The 18,092-nt window shown below is 41.6% G+C and overlaps 1 long non-coding RNA gene across 2 annotated transcripts; it reads left to right on the plus strand.

Annotated features, from left to right (window-relative positions):
* The first annotated feature begins 2,100 nt into the window (after positions 1 to 2,100).
* On the plus strand, positions 2,101 to 17,512 carry LOC143934887 (uncharacterized). Of its 2 annotated transcripts, XR_013263415.1 has the most exons (4): positions 2,101 to 2,186; positions 2,859 to 2,928; positions 14,895 to 14,992; positions 16,714 to 17,512. It is a non-coding gene; the product is annotated as an uncharacterized LOC143934887 (long non-coding RNA). The 2 variants fall into 2 exon arrangements; XR_013263414.1 differs by lacking the exon at positions 2,101 to 2,186 and having other exon boundaries at positions 2,508 to 2,928.
* The last annotated feature ends 580 nt before the right edge of the window (positions 17,513 to 18,092 follow it).

Consider the following 18,092-nt stretch of genomic DNA (forward strand, 5'->3'; position numbering starts at 1 on the left):
CCTGTGTTTACATTTTCACAGGGGAGGAAGTTCGTCACTGGCCAGGAGCGATCGAGAGAGGATGGCCAGAAACCAACGGCCATCCCCTCATCACGGATCGCTCCGGCAGCGAACAGGACCACCGTATCCAGCGGGAGGGGGTCCGATCGGACCCCCCACCCGCTGGAAGGCAGGCACGTACAGTTACGTGCTTGTGCCTGCCTGTGCTATTGTAATGACGTACAATGGCTATACGGCGGTCCTTAAGTGGTTAAGATATATACCCAAGAGTCTTTTAAAAGTATCCATTCTCCCCGCAGCCACCACTGGTTGTGGAAGTGTTCCACATCCATTCCTTATTGCCCTGATAGTGGAAAAACCCCTGCAAAATTTAAGGTTAAACCACTTCTCCTCATGCCTCATTGTATGACCCTGTGTCCTATTACAGTCTATGAGACTTTATTGTTTTTTCCTATGCTGGGATTCCCATTGAGGAATTTGTAGATTATCATGGCCCCTCTCAATCGTCGCTTCTCCAATGAGAATAAATGTAGTGTTTGCACTGTAGTTGAGGTACTCCACTCCCTTTATTAGTTTCGTTGCCCTTTGGACTTTCTCCAGCTCCAGCACAACTCTTGTATATATTGTGGCAGTAGGCAGGTAAAATCACCTGGTTGTATCCAGGATGGAAAATATGTATGCCCTAGATTCAGGCTTTATGCGGACTTGTACAACTAGAGGGGAGTGCTGGGAGTCCTATAGGGGAAGAGTTAATGAGCCCAGCTGAAGTAAGTGGGCTCATTAAGACCTCTACAAAAAACCCCAGCATGCTTAGGGAGATGCTCCATCCTGGAACCAGTTTTGTGTTTGTATAGACTGGGGAGTGTGACACCTGTTCTGTGCGCTGAGTTAACGCCTGTGTGGCAAACCTCTACAACAGAGACAGAGACAGGGACTGGTGCAGCACAAGGCTGCACTCAGTTGTTAGACAGGGAATCTATGTGTGTAATTAGAGGTCAAGCTGACCAGGATTTATTTTCATGTTTTTTTGTTTTTTTTTGTTTGGCTGTTATATTATTCACTGCATGTAGCATAAATAAACCGCACCTTTTGTTTTTTCCACCTACAACGCTGTCTGCTGTGCCTGATTTTGTGTTGTGAACCCATCCAGGGGGTCACACACACCCTCTGCAGAGCAAACCCCTCACAGTATATATACTGTTTACGATGCTGAGGATTTCTTAAGGACTGAAGTTTATTGGTCAGAAAAAGTGGTTCCCATAGGGTAAATGTTCATTGCTGTTTGTTTATTCAGGGGTCTCACCCATGTAGTGTGTGAAGGATCTGGGATAGTGAATGAAAAGGAGAGGACTGGTGTACAGTTTTCTCTGATTTTACAATTGTCTATTTGGGACCTGGAATTTTGGAGGTTCAGAGAGATTTTAGGGTGGGAAAGAACCTCCACCCCTGAATACGGTGACTCTGAACCTGAAACTTTAGCTACAGGAAGCAGCACTGAAGACTGGACGATAGTAGTGCAGAGGGGTGGATTAATAGGAGCTGTAGGAGACACCTGTAAATTTAAAATAACACGGACATCACAAGTCCAGGCATTGGCTATACTGTCTCCCACTGCTCCCACTACATTAGCAAAAAAGTTACTTTGTGTCACCTTCAACTGGACCTATGGTGTTGTGATGACAGCCTGCGGCTATGTGCTGCCATAATGTCGAATCCAACCATATTACATTAGCTGGCCACAGATTAGGGCACTCCTGAAGACCACACTACATAGCAAGACTGGAAAAGCTTACCCTTCGGGATTCTACCAAAAAAGGTGATTAACTTTTTAATAGCCAACTTACTGTCTTGTCAATCAATCATTGATATATATATATATAGATAGATAGATAGATAGATAGATAGATATAAAACACTTTTTGCTTATTAACACTTTCCTATTTTATCTCTTTCTGTCCACCATGTCCTCTTATGGATCCAGCTGTTTCCCTCGCTATACACTGTGTCTGTCCACTATGTATGTAACACTCTCTTTCCTTATTCTCGCTTTCTCTCAACCATATTCCTTGATGTAGCAAATAAACTTTCTCTCTCTATTTCCCAGCATAGTGAAAGTAATGCTACTGTATGACCTTGAAGAGGAATTGGAAGAAGACAAAATCATATCGGAGGATTTCTAGACTTTGGTAAGTATTAAAGTGGTTGTAAACCCGTTATTTGTTCTTCTTTTTAAAAACCACCTGCAAGACAAAGCCATAATGAGCTAGTATGACTAGCATACTAGCTCATCATGCATCACTTACCTTAGATCGGGGCCCCCAAAGTGGTCCTCTTCTCCCCCTCCAGCCGCAGCCATCTCTCCACAGATACCTGGAAGGTTAAGTTAAATCTGTTGTTGCTTTGGTTGTTTTGTTATGCAGCTTGCCAGCCAGGCTGCTTGCTTATACTTGTAGTACTGGTGGTGAAAATAATGGTGATACTGAGTCTGCTGCTAATATACATACAGACACAGGAAAATGAAGGCCTACAATGGTACTACGATTCTCCTATACTCCCACCACCAAAATGTTTTGTTTTTTTCACCCTCTGATGGCACCTACATGGTGGCAAGGAGATTTTGCTGCTAATATATCCCGTCCACCAAGATATTCATGTAATCTCCAGGCCACAGTGTTGGCAACATGGCACTTGTAAGTTGGCACTCTGGAAAGTCATCACCCACGACAAGGAAGGAAAGACTGTAATTGCATTGCTGTGAGTCAGAAATAGGTGAGTACCTGCTCATCTGCCCACTTACTCCCCTATCCATCATTGATTTCCATTCATTTATGTAACTCTTGTTTTATTTGCCAATTTAGTGAAAGTACCACTGGAATGAGTGGATGAGGCTTCATCATGACAGACACATACAAGTCGAAAACTTCACAGGTATGTATTAACCATACACACCTTTTAGGATGTATGAATAATGGCAAACTTGTATTTAGGGATGCACAATAGCAGTATTGGATACGAGTAATTTTTTATCTGTGCTTGTCGTCAATACCAAAGACCATTAAGGTGCATCCAGGTGCTGTTAAAGAGCGTGATGCCGGCTTCACAGCTTATCAGGAAGCCAGGCCTCCCGGATTCTTGATTGGCAGGGAAGCCGGCGCCAAGCTTCCTCGTGGCACCTGGACGCAGGTAATGGTATTTGGTATTGACGAGTACAGATAAAAGATTACTCGTGTCCAATACCAGTATCCATACGTGGAGGGAATCTCAAGTGATGCATATTCCTTTCAAACATAAAATAAAATCAGCAGTATAGAACACTTTTCCAGGTCATTATATGTTGTAGTCCAAAGTTTCAGTAACAGAAATGGAAATAGTATTAGTCATCAAGACTAAAACTATTTCCATTTCTGTTACTGCAACTTTGAACTACAACATATAATGATGCAGAAAAAGAAAGAGAATACTAAGGTCAGCGAGGCAGTATAATACCTAGCTAAACCTAAATGAAGTTGTTGGTGACAACTGGCAAAGATGTTCTTTTAACTGAAGATTTTTTTGGGGAAAAGACAAAGGGAATTCATACATGGAACATCATAACCATGGTTCGCCTTAGGCCGCGTACACACGCGGGGACTGTTCGCCCAACTTTGTCCACTGAACAGTGTTTCGGCGGACAGTCCGCTCGTGTGTGGGCTTCAGCGGACAGTCTGACGAACAAAGTTTTTCGGAAATTCCGTAAAACTGTCCGCTGAAACTTGGTTTGAGCGGACAGTCCGCCCATGTGTAGGCTTGTTCGTCAAACTAAGTTCCGCGCATGCTCAGAAAGGATTTACACGGCGAAGGTTGCATTGCAGTGTATAGGACGTCGTATTTCTAGTCCCGTCGTACGTGCCGTTCACGTCATCGCGCAAGTTTCAGCGGACTGTTCGTTCGTCGTGTGTGGCCAAGTCCGTCCATGCTAATTTTGAGCGGACTGTCCGCTCAAACTGTTTGACGAACAAAGTTGGGCGAACAGTCCCCGCGTGTGTACGCGGCCTTAGAGTCACCCAACAGAATGATGGACTGTCTTGATACCAGGTTTATATAAAAATTACAAATATTTATTATTAATTATAAAAGATTTTTTTCAAGAGAGGAAAAAGTTTGTACATACATGAATAAATACATATTATGGCTATAACATAGACAAAATTTGTTACGACAGTATTTTGTGTCCAATACGGTCTTTGGTTTCTCTACTAGTTTCGCGACTAATCTGTCGGTTCTTCAGGAGACCTTGTTTGTCTAAAACGAGATTTATCACAGATTACTTAACAAAGAACAATATTTATTACAAGGTATTTGATGTATTTTTTACAATCAGTTTAATAAAGAGAACAAGAGGGGGGAAAAAATATAAATGCGAAGCATGCAGCTCACCACCATGCAGATGTCGGAAGGCATTTGGAGTTCGGGTAGTCCCTACCGAGTCTGGTATTGACCACCCTTTGGGGCAGACACGGGAGGTTCAAAATCAGCTACAAAACAGTAGTAAGAAATTTCTAAATAATGCGTATAGATATAGCTGACTTGCACAACTTAGGCATAGGCATTTAAGTCACAATGTAGGTATAAAAACTACATACCGGTATAGCCAGAAGCTTTAAAAGAAGCAGCATGGGTAAAAATGCAGCAATGCAGCAGTTCCAATAGACGTTAAAGTCCAGGTACAAATGTCGGTGTGCCAGGAAAACCCGGAAAGGTATATCTATATTGGATCTAATGCACGGTAGACATTGTGTCTATATCAAAAGGAGAGTCCAAGTCTTTGCCCAATCTATCATAGGTGTGCAGTATTGACCTAATAAAAATTTCATTCAGTCAGCCAGATACACTTATGCTGTATAAGTTTGGTTCTAGGGTACAGGGTATATAGTAATCGGGCATGGTATACTCCATTAGATCTTTCAAAAGTCGAAACCTTCACAATAGAGTTTAGAACCCTAGTCACGGGTGCTTATGAAAAAGGGCTGATAGATGGTGAAACCCTGAAATATATAAATACAGCAAAACCTCGTATGCCGACATTTTACGCACTCCCAAAAATACACAAGGACGGAAAAAATCCTCCGGGGCGTCCAATAGTCTCGGGAATGGGCTCCTTAACAGAGAACGCAAGTAGGCTAGTTGATTCATATTTGATCCCTCACGTCACAAGTCTACCTTCATACATAAAAGACACTACTGATCTTCTGCGACACCTTGAGGATGTGCAGGTCCCTCCGGACGCCCTCCTCGTGGCGTTAGATGTTGAGGCTCTGCACTCTAGCATCCCCCACGAGCAGGGCGTCCGGATGGCCAGCACTTTCCTCAAAAAACAAGACCATACAACCTGGCCTCTAAATGATTTCATATTGCAACTCTTAGACTTCATCCTGAGCAAAAATTTCTTTACATTTATGGACCAAATTTATTTGCAAACTCAGGGCGTGGCGATGGGGACAGCTTGCGCACCCTCCTATGCAAATCTATATCTGGGGGGCTGGGAGCGATTTGTATTTACCAATGAATCTTTACAGATGTATCTTGACTGCATTCTTCTTTGGTATAGATTCATAGATGACCTTCTGATTGTCTGGACAGGCACTGTCCAGGCCTTAGAAGAATTTGTTAAAACATTAAACGTAAATACGTTTAACTTAAAATTTACATATACATATCATTTAACCCAAATTGCCTTTTTGGATCTCAACATCATTAAAGACAATTCCGGAAAACGAATCACTGATCTCTACCGTAAGCCATCATCTGGGAATACCTTATTACACGCCAAAAGTTCGCATCCCCGCCCCCTAATACGTAGCATACCATACGCCCAATACCTACGTACAAGAAGAAATTGCACCACAGACCAAAACTTTCTGTTTCAAGCAAAGAATTTACAGGAGCGTCTCCTTAATAGAGGCTACTCACGATCAAATTTGAGAAAAGCATTCAATAAAGCCTATGGGCGCACACGAGAATCTCTACTCTACGGCCCCTCCAGGCCAGCCCACCCCCCCACAGTTAAGATCATCACAAAATACTCTGCACACCAGAATATCCTTAGAAATATTCTATCGCAACATTGGCATCTCCTAACAGACCATCATACTTTGAATAAATATGTTAGACAAACTCCTGAATTGGTTTTCAAACGAGCAGCTACCCTTGGGGACAAACTTACCAGAAGCCACTATCAAACTCCCGAACCAAATCGGCAAGGCCCCCGTGGCACTCATCCCTGTGGGAGCTGCCCTCGATGTCCGTGGATATCAGAGGGAACTACCTATAATCTCCCAAACGGAGAAGTTTTCATTCCATCTTTTCATGCCAGCTGTGATACAAAAGGCGTTGTCTATTTAATGGTATGTGCCTGCGGGGCATTTACGTAGGTAAAACCATTAGGGAATTTCGCCAACGTATAGGAGACCACCTTTACTATTCATCGGGCGGTAAGCTCACTGCTGTGGGCCGCCACATAGGCATTCATCATCGGTATCAGCCCCAAGTGGTTAAATTTCTTGTCCTCGAAGTAGTCCGCGAAGACATCCGTGGTGGGGATTGGGATAGAGAGATTTTAAAACGTGAAACCCTATGGATAGAACGCCTAGACGCTCTGGTTCCGCCAGGCTTGAACGAAACAAAAACATATAAGTATTTTCTTAAATGAGAAAAACCTTCCCCTTTTTCTCTCATTGTTCCTTTATTTATTATCTGCTTCTTCTTGTTCACCTCAGTCCCTCAGTTTGTATGGTATCTTGAGAGCCTGACCCACTGTTTCCTCCCTTTGACACCACCACAAACCGCTGGTGCTAGTCATTAGTGTACTATATGGACAAATTGTCCGTTTTGTCCTAGCACCTTAATCTAGTTATTTATCTAATTATGACTTTGTATTATTTTTCCACAGACCAAGTTAACGTATTGGTGAGAATTGCATATATAACAATATGTAAAAAATGTTGCCAATGTAATACCTGTAAAGCTTTTCTTTCTCTGTTTACCTTTTACCAACATCTATTTACATTGTAAAACGAGGCATGTGATACTCAAATCATGCTGTTGTGAGGCATAGCATGGAGTATGGGAGGAGACTCCCAGGGGCGAGCATGCGCCTCTCCGGCGGCCCTGATAGGCCCCCACATTGTGGGTGGCACCAGGTCCGCTTCAGCAATGAGTCACCGATGGTTTCCTCGGTGACTGTGGCTGATGTGCGTCGCCACGTTCTGGCGCATGCGCAGTAGGAGCGGCGGACCCGGCGACGTCATAGCCCGGCGCCCGCGCCGTGCCTGTGACGCCGCCGGGTTGGAGGTTAAAGGTGCGCCATTATGGCGCTCCTTTACAGCAGGCAGAATGAAGGACGTGGAGCCTCCAGGCCAGAACCGTCATTTGGACTGAGGAGTTGCAGGAGGGACGTTGCCGATTGGTATGAGCTCCCCTATATACCCTGTACCCTAGAACCAAACTTATACAGCATAAGTGTATCTGGCTGACTGAATGAAATTTTTATTAGGTCAATACTGCACACCTATGATAGATTGGGCAAAGACTTGGACTCTCCTTTTGATATAGACACAATGTCTACCGTGCATTAGATCCAATATAGATATACCTTTCCGGGTTTTCCTGGCACACCGACATTTGTACCTGGACTTTAACGTCTATTGGAACTGCTGCATTGCTGCATTTTTACCCATGCTGCTTCTTTTAAAGCTTCTGGCTATACCGGTATGTAGTTTTTATACCTACATTGTGACTTAAATGCCTATGCCTAAGTTGTGCAAGTCAGCTATATCTATACTCATTATTTAGAAATTTCTTACTACTGTTTTGTAGCTGATTTTGAACCTCCCGTGTCCGCCCCAAAGGGTGGTCAATACCCGACTCGGTAGGGACTACCCGAACTCCAAATGCCTTCCGACATCTGCATGGTGGTGAGCTGCATGCTTCGCGTTTATATTTTTTCCCCCCTCTTGTTCTCTTTATTAAACTGATTGTAAAAAAATACATCAAATACCTTGTAATAAATATTGTTCTTTGTTAAGTAATCTGTGATAAATCTCGTTTTAGACAAACAAGGTCTCCTGAAGAACCGACAGATTAGTCGCGAAACTAGTAGAGAAACCAAAGACCGTATTGGACACAAAATACTGTCGTAACAAATTTTGTCTATGTTATAGCCATAATATGTATTTATTCATGTATGTACAAACTTTTTCCTCTCTTGAAAAAAATCTTTTATAATTAATAATAAATATTTGTAATTTTTATATAAACCTGGTATCAAGACAGTCCATCATTCTGTTGGGTGACTCTAAGGCGAACCATGGTTATGATGTTCCATGTATGAATTCCCTTTGTCTTTTCCCCCAAAAAATCTTCAATATATAAGGATGAGGATACCATATACTTTTTTTCTATATAAATCAGGCACAACAATATAACTATGTTCTTTTAACTGTTTACGTTGATTACCATGTGTGATTAGCATGTGAGTTTTTATTAAGCAACCAGCTATGTAATAAAGTGTACAATGTCACATAATAATCAATATATAAGCACTAAAGTATGCTTTTATTAGGCAAATGTATGTGGACGTCTGCCTTATCCTTTAATTGTGACATATTATGTGTTCAAGAGACACATTTTGCTAAAGATGCATCTCCCAAATGTCAACATAAAAATGTTCCTCATATTTTTCAAACAAAATTCTCCAAAAAACAAAGAGGGGCGTTAATAGCTATTAGAGATACTATTACATTTCAATTAGATAATTGTATCACTGACCCCGAAGGTCGCTATATTTTTTGATTTGTACCATTAACAATATTCAATACACCCTTTTATCTATTTATGCTTCGAATATGAGGCAAATGCATTTCATAAAAAAAACTATAGAGGAGGCGAAGAAAGTTCAAAAAGGACACCTCCTGATATGTGGAGATTTCAATTTGATTCCAAACAATGATATGGATTCTTCTGCTAAGTCCAAACGCTATGCTTCTCCCCTTGATAAGTTCATAACTTCGAATGACTTATTTGATGTGTGGAGATGTGGACATGCTAATGAAAGGGATTACACATATTTGTCACCACGGCACAATACCTACTCCAGAATTGACTTATTCTTGACAGATAAATGGCTGCTTGACAAGATTTCATCCTCCCATATACATACGGCCACGTGGTCAGATCACTCTGCCATTAGCATCTCTATAACAACCACATCATCCCAACCAAATTCATATATATGGAGAGCTAATAACTATATTCTCCAAAATGAAAATTACTCCACAACACTCCAACAACACCTTACTGAATTCTTTTCAATTAATTTGACGTCTATATCTGACCCAATGATATTATGGAATGCTCATAAATCTGTTATGAGAGGGGTGTTTATGCAATTAGGTTCTAAAGCTAAAAGAAAGAGAACTCAGAGAATGGATGAACTTACTAAGGAGATAGCCAAAGCTGAGGAACACAATAAAAATTATCCTTTTCCTTTCATTAAAACACAAATTTTCCAGTTACGTAATGAATTAAGAACCCTACTTCTAGAGACACATGAGAAATCCTATAAAAAATTCAAAGCTACCACTTATGCAACAGGGAACAAAGCAGGGAAAACAATGGCATTACGCATTAAAGGTTATCGATCTAAGACTAAAATTCCATTCCTCTACCATCCTCACACTAATGAAAAATTGCTTAAGCCTTCTTCAATAGCTGAAGCATTTAGCTCATATTATAATGATTTATATAACATTAAGAACGATGGCGATACCCATCAACCTTCTCAGGAGGGGATAAACACCTTTATGGAGAGTGTCAAACTTCCATCTATTTCCCCACAACAATTAGAATTTTTCAATTCTCCCTTTACCATCCCTGAAATTCTACAAACTAGCCGTATTCTTCCTAACTTGAAATCACCTGGTGCAGATGGCTTTACAGGGGAATATTTTTAAAAATTTCAAAGTACTCTAGCACCTATACTATGTGACATTTATAATTTAGCAGCCAATTCTTCATCATTTCCCAATGAAATGCTGAATGCTCTTGTTGTAACTCTTCAAAACCAGATAAGGAACCATCTTTACCTTAAAATTTTAGACCAATTTCCTTACTCAATTTAGATGTTAAAATTTATGCGAAACTTATAGCCAAAAGACTAGATAGTTTGTTACCCTCTCTTATCCATAGAGATCAATCGGGTTTCACCAAAGGAAGACAAGCATCGGATGCTACTAGAAGAATGATAAATATAATACACCATGTAGAACTCACCACATCGCCATCCCTGTTTCTGTCGCTTGACGCTGAAAAAGCGTTTTTATAGAGTTCATTGGGGATACCTGTCATCCGTTCTGACTAAATTTGGCTTAACAGGTCAAATCAACAAAGCAATGTTAGCCCTGTACTCTGTCCCCTCGGCTCGAGTGTATACTACGGATTCTTTATCACCTCCATTCCCAATAACAAATAGTACACGACAAGGATGCCCCTTATCCCCCCTCATTTTTAACCTTGTTATTGAACCCCTAGCTGAGAGTATTAGGTACAACAAAAAAATTCTAGGAGTTACCATTGCTGAACAAGAACATAAAATCAACCTTTTTGCAGATGATGTTGTTCTTATGATTACTGATCCAGTGAAATCCTAACCGGAAATTCAGGAAACACTAAATATGTTCAGCAAAGTTTCTTATTACAGGCTTAACGCGAATAAATCTTGTATATTGAACTTGGGGATAGATGAAAATACTACTAAACATCTTAAATTAAAATTCCCTTATACATGGACTGAAAGTACAATTAAATATTTGGGTATTCAATTATCAAATTCATGTAAAACACTGTTCCAATATAATTATATTCCACTTCGTAATGCATTACAAGAAAATCTCACTAAGCTAGCATCCCATGAATTTTCATGGATGGGACATTTAAAATGCTTCACCTTCCACAAATTTTATACTTTTTTAGAACTCTCCCGATTCCAATTCCGTTAAAATATTTCCAATCCCTTCAGACTCTGTTTTCTAGATTCATCTGGCAGGGTAAAAAATCTAGATGTGCTCATTCAAACTTAGTGAAGAAACGTCATGCTGGGGGAACAGGGTATGTGGATTTCCAAGATTATTATTTAGCCTCGGTTCTTACACAGTCTAAGGAATGGTTTCTATCTCCTCCATCTACAATTTGGGGGAAGATGTAAAGTGCTAAGATCCCAGGAAATAATCTATCAATATGGATTCCTTCCATGGCCCTTGGAGCCAAGATACCTTCTCGCATCTCCCCAACAATATTAGCGACACTTAAATCCTGGGTTCGATTTCTGCATCTAACTTCCTCACACCCTCTTCCTACCAAAGTCCAAATTCCGCTAAATACTCTACATAATTTCATGAAGACAACCTCATTTACACCATGGTTAGAGAAGGGAATTAAATATCTATCTGATCTACTTGATAATGGGGTGATCACACCATTTCCTACACTTCAAAAGAAATTTCAATTGCCAAATTCAGATTTATTCCTCTACATCCGAACTAAGAATTGCATTTCCAACCTCCCATCATGGACCTATAATGTTCCCCAATCGGCTTGGTCCTTCCTTAAGATCCCCATACATCAACAAAAAGGATCTCTCTTTTCTATAATCTTCTTCAACAAAAAAGTGTGTTTACAAAGACTATCCCTTTAATTAGATGGGAAGAAGACTTAGGATACACCTATACAGTTGACCAATGGGAAAAAGCTTGTAACACCACATATAAAGCCACATGCTGCTCTACATTATGGGAAGTATCCATTAAATTGACTCAACGCTGGTATCTTACTCCTGAGAAAATATCTAAATTCAACGGCACATTTGACGACAAATGTTGGAGATTGTGCGGCAAAAAAGGTGATATGTTGCATACATTTTGGACATGCCCTAAACTTGGGAAGTATTGGGAACAAATCTTTCAAGTTATGTCTGAAATTACCAAAACAGTCATTCCTCCAAATCCCTCACTGGCTCTATTATCCATTGATCTTGATCGATATCCTATCCAGTTTAGAAATGTGTTTACACATATTTTGCTGTCAGCCAGGATCAGTATAACGAGGAACTGAAAAAATCCTGATCCTCCTTCCATAAAAGAAGTGATAGAATCGACTCAAACTCATTACATTTATGAATCAATTCTAGCTCTTCGGCCTCACAAAAAAGAACATACTCATAAAATATGGCAGCCATGGTTAAAATGGGCTAGTCCCCAAAACATTGCACGAGTTCTTTGTTCCTAGATAACTTGAATTAAAAAATTACTTACCCCGCTCTAATATTTTAATCTTTGTTTCGTATCTATTAAATGACAGGTTACTATTACTGTCCCGAACACAGTTTAGCACCCATAGGGGTGTTTGGGAATATATTTAGGTTCATCATCTTTGAATTACTTAAATTGGCAGTATATAAATATATGAAGATAATATTTATATTACTTTTGTGTATTGTCTCCACAATGGATGTATTAATAACCTCCTGATCATTATCTTTATTATCCCGATTATAATTGAGATATATTAATATGGTTTTCTTTATATTATATTTTTTTATTATTTTTGGATGCTATTATCTATGTATCTAAATACTGTAACTGATCTGTTATTTAGTCATAATTTCTGTCATTTGTCTTGATAAAAATGTAAACTTTAATAAAAACTATTGATTAAAAAAAAATAGAATGAAAGAGTTAAGGTAACCACTTCTGGACCAAGCCTATTTCTGTCAGTTATTGTTTACAATTTAAAATCATTATTTTTTGCTAGAAAGTTACTGAGAACCACAAACATCATATACATATATATATATATATATATATATATATATATATATATATATATATATATATATATATATATATAAATGTGTATTTGCACAGCGGCCTTTCAAAAGCAATTTTTGGGGAACAATTTACAGAATAAAAATTTTTTTTACAATAAATTTATTTAGCCCAATTTTTTGGGATATTGTGATAGACGATGTTACTGAAAGTAAATAGATATCGAACATGTTATGGTTTAAAATTACAAACGCTCTTGGAATGGCAAGAAACTTGTTTTACGATTACCAGTTTAGAGTTACAGAAGAGATCTTTTGCTATAATTATTTCTCTCAATGTGAGGATCGCGGCGATACCTCACAAGTGTGATTTGAACACCATTATGGGCACTTTCAAATAATTTATTTTGTTCTTATTTGTTTTGTTTTTCCAGTTTTACTTTAAAAAAAATCCCAATCCCCAAATCCCTCCTTTGCATGTACAAGTATTCAAAAGGCAAAAATCTGCATATTTGAATACTGTGGATTTTTTCATATCGGTGCCATTGGCAGCTATGTAAACGAGTACGTAACTTCTGAGTTACTACATTGGAGACTCGATTGAAGCCGATTCTGGCTTTGTTTGCGACTCTGGCATGCCGGCGGACGTGCCGGCTGGTCGCTCCGGACTGGAGACCCGGGCGAAGTGGTGGAAATCGGCAGGCGGGGGGCTTGTCGTATCCTCTCCCACTCCTTATGATGGCAGCTGAGCAGCTTCGGAGCCGCATCGGTTGTTATCATAGCAAAGCCAACCACCAGATCTAAAAAGAGGTACTGGGGTGATGGCTGTAGTTGCTTATCACCCCGGTACAACCACTTCCTCAAAGCGCTGTACAGATACATTATTTTGCGGGAAGTGGTATGCTACAGGACTTATTTGGGCTTTATTTATTTTTTTTATTCCCTTCCACAGTGTGCCATTTATTGGCTGAGAACAGTTAGCTAATCTCTCAGCCAGAGAATGGAGGATTGTCACCCGGCTTCGGCAGCACAGCAGAAGCTAGATGTCATAAATCTGACTTCATAACAAAACAGGATCCTAGCAAGTCCCAGATAAGAGGACAAATCATTGCTAAATTGTGCTTTGACAGCCCCTCCTCTTTTATTTCTCAATCCCATTCTTACATCAGTTTCCTCAGTCCCCTGGCATATCACAATCCCCCTTCACATCACAGTTTACAGTAGTGTTCTGAACCTCCGTTCACAATGGTATCTTAATCTTCTCCGCCACCTTCATAGCACCTCCCCACAGCTTTGTCCATTGCCCTCCTTCACATCACAGCCCCCTGCAACTCTGGCTCCCTTCACATTACACAGCCCCCTGCATCTCTGGGCCCCTTCACATTACACAGCACCCTGCATCTCTAGGCCCCTTCACATTACACAGCACCCTGCATCTCTGGGCCCCTTCACATTACACAGCACCCTGCATCCCTGGGCCCCTTCACATTACACAGCACCCTGCATCTCTGGGCCCCTTCACATTACACAGCACCCTGCATCTCTGGGCCCCTTCACATTACACAGCACCCTGCATCTCTGCCAGTTTCCCATCTTAACCTCCCAGCTCTGCCCCTGTCAGAATACAGCCTCCACAGCTCTGCCCCTTGCTACCTTATTTGGTCTCACAGAGTTGGAGACACAGTGGGAGACACAGCAGCACTGAATAGTGGGTAGGAGCGGGAGGTGCTGAAGTCAACCAGCAGGTGATTGGTTGCTAGGCCTGCCTAGCAACCAATCACCTGCTGGTTAACCTGGAAAGTTATCTTCAAAAGCTCTGTTCTTGCCCAATATTCAGAGCTGCTGTGTCTCCCGCTGTGTCTCTGGCTCTGTGTACAGAACGGCACATAAATGGCTGGACTGTGGCGGTCTGGATGGCACAGTGTTTCGGTATGCATTTAGCCCACAGTCCGCCATTTAGTGATGTCTGCTTTAAATGTTAAATAGATGTTTGTTATTATGTTTATTTATTATGATGTTTGCTTTGTGTTTATGTTAGGTACTCACCACTGCCAGAATATTGAGGGCAGGAACTTGGAGCTGATCCTTCCACAGATGACGTTGCTTGATCTGCAAAACATGAATGTAAAGTAAAACGTAAGTCTTACATGCGTAGTCATAAAAAAAAAAAATAGTGAGCTGGAAACAACATATAACTGCAATATATAATGATATACAGTGGTGTGAAAAAGTGTTTGCCCCCTTCCTCATTTTCTGTTCCTTTGCATGTTTGTCACACTTAAGTGTTTCGGAACATCAAACCAATTTAAACAATAGTCAAGGACAACACAAGTAAACACAAAATGCAATTTGTAAATGAAGGTGTTTATTATTAAAGGTGAAAAAAAATCCAAACCATCATGGCCCTGTGTGAAAAAGTGATTGCCCCCTAAACCTAATAACTGGTTGGGCCACCCTTAGCAGCAACAACTGCAACCAAGCGTTTGCGATAACGTGCAATGAGGCTTTTACAGTGTCCTGGAGGAATTTTGGCCCACTCATCTTTGCAGAATTGTCCTAATTTAGTTACATTAGAGGGTTTTCGAGCATGAACGGCCTTTTTAAGGTCATACCACAACATCTCAATAGGATTCAGGTCAGGACTTTGGCTAGGCCATTCCAAAGTCTTCATTTTGTTTTTCTTCAGCCATTCAGTGGTGGACTTGCTGGTGTGTTTAGGATCATTGTCCTGCTGCAGAACCCAAGTTCGTTTCAGCTTGAGTACACGAACAGATGGTCGGACATTCTCCTTCAGGATCTCTTGGTAGACAGCAGAATTCATAGTTCCTTTTATCACGGCAAGTCTTCCAGGTCCTGAAGCAGCAAAACAGCCCCAGACCATCACACTACCACCACCATATTTTACTGTTGGTATAATGTTCTTTTTATGAAATGCAGTGTTCCTTCTACGCCAGATATACTTGGACACACACCTTCCAAAGAGTTCCACTTTTGTCTCATGGGTCCACCGAATGTTGTCCTAAAAGTCTTGGGGATCATCAAGATGTGTTGTGGAGAAATTGAGACGAGCTTTGATGTTCTTTTTGCTCAGCAGTGGTTTTCTCCTTGGAACTCTGCCATGCAGGCCATTTTTGCCCAGTCTTTTCCTGATGGTGGAGGCATGAACGCTGACCTTAACTGAGGCAAGTGAGGCCTGCAGTTCCTTGGACGTTGTTGTGGGGTCTTTTGTGACCTCTTGGATGAGTCGTCGCTGCGCTCTTGGGGTAATTTTGGGCGGCCGGCCACTCCTGGGAAGGTTCACCACTGTTCCATGTCTTCGCCATTTGTGGATAATGACTCTCACTGTGGTTCGCTGGATTCCCAAAGCTTTGGAAATGGCTTTATAACCCTTTCCAGACTGATAGATCTCAATTACTTTCTTTCTCAATTGTTCCTGAATTTCTTTGGGTCTCGGGCATGATGTGTAGCTTTTAAGGATCTTCTGGTGGACCTTACTGTGTCAAGCAGCTCCTATTTAAGTGATGCCTCGATTGTGAACAGGTGTGGCAATAATCAGGCCTGGGTGTGGCTAGAGAAATTGAACTCAGGTGTGGACAACCACAGTTATAGTATGTTTTAACAAGGGGGGCAATCACTTTTTCACACAGGGCCATGATGGTTTGGATTTTTTTTCACCTTTAATAATAAACACCTTCATTTACAAATTGCATTTTGTGTTTACTTGTGTTGTCCTTGACTATTGTTTAAATTGGTTTGATGTTCCGAAACACTTAAGTGTGACAAACATGCAAAGGAACAGGAAATGAGGAAGGGGGCAAACACTTTTTCACACCACTGTATTTTATTTTACTCACCAGCTCTCTGATGCTCGGCTGGACCCTTTCTGCTGACTCCAGGGACATCCTCATCTGCAAGCAGGCCATCTCTCAGCTCTGCCTCCCACTGTCTGAAGACCACAGCCTTTCCTCCAGTAGACTGGGCCAGAAGATGCTTCTCTATCTTTTTATTAACTGACGCCCGACAATCAGAAAACCTGCAAATGAAAAAAATAAGATATAGTATAGTTAATACACGTTACAACAATATTATTTTTATTTTACATGTTAGGCCCCTTTCACACATGCGGACGATATGTCCGTATTTCATCCATCCGTTTGCGGATGAAATACGGACATACATTCATCCCTATGGGATAGCGGGTGTCTGCGGATGAGCATCCGCAGACACCTGATTTCGTCCGCCTCTGCAACAGTCCGATTCTGCAGACGGAGGAAAATCCTATTTTTCTATCCGTCTGCAGAGCGGATCGGACGAACACGGACAGACGGTCCGTGCTCGTCCGATCCCCATAGAGGAGAGCAGAGAGCTGACAGGGCGGTCCCCGCACAGTGTGCGGAGACCGCCCTGTCCGCAGCCGGCTCAGCGGGGACAACGGAGCAATCCCCGCTGAGCGAGCGGATCTTCACGGGGCGGATCATTACTGATCCGCCCCGTGTGAAAGAGGCCTTACTTTTCTGTGTCTGTGCCAAATAAATATTTGTGTTAGGTTCAAATCAGTTTATTGACTATATATTGACTATATTGTGTATTTTTCACATATATGTGGTGTGTTCTAAGAGTGATATAATATTTGAATAATTACCTGTGCCTGACACCAGAGGGGGCCCTGCGAACCTTGGAGACTGCATTCACTCAGTCCCGGACTCGTTCCCAGGCTGCTCTCTTCGCCGACGTTGAGACATTTAGGCTGAAGAGTCTCAGTTTGTCACTGCAACCAATGCAGAATTCTCCTCTGGGGTAAATACGGGCCCCCTTGATCTTCTCTGTCTCTTGGTTCGCTGGTGATGCTGCAGGTCGGCGTCAGAAATCTCTTCTGATGTAGGGGTGGACACTTGCCTCTTTTTTTGGACATGCACCCGCTCCACTCCACCTCCATGGGCATGCTCTCTTCTATGCCTTGGCTCCACTCCACGCCTCTGTTCACCTCCACTCTTCCTCTCCCCTTCACGCCTCTCCTCTCCTCCAATCCTCCTCTCCCCTCCCTGCCTCCTCTCCCCTCTATGCTTCCTTTTCTCTACTCTCCCCTCCACACCTCCTCTCCTCTCCTCTTCCCTCCACGCCTCCTCTTCTCTCCTCAACCCCCCACTGATCCTCCTCTCACCTCCACTCTGCTCCCCTCCACGCCCCTCCTCCCCTACACTCCTCCTCTCCTCTCCATGCCTCTCCTCTGCTACAC

Source organism: Lithobates pipiens, unplaced genomic scaffold, assembly GCF_037356315.1.
Source record: "Lithobates pipiens isolate NorthernLeopardFrog02 unplaced genomic scaffold, aLitPip1_a1.2 Scaffold_28, whole genome shotgun sequence".
Taxonomy (NCBI): domain Eukaryota; kingdom Metazoa; phylum Chordata; class Amphibia; order Anura; family Ranidae; genus Lithobates; species Lithobates pipiens.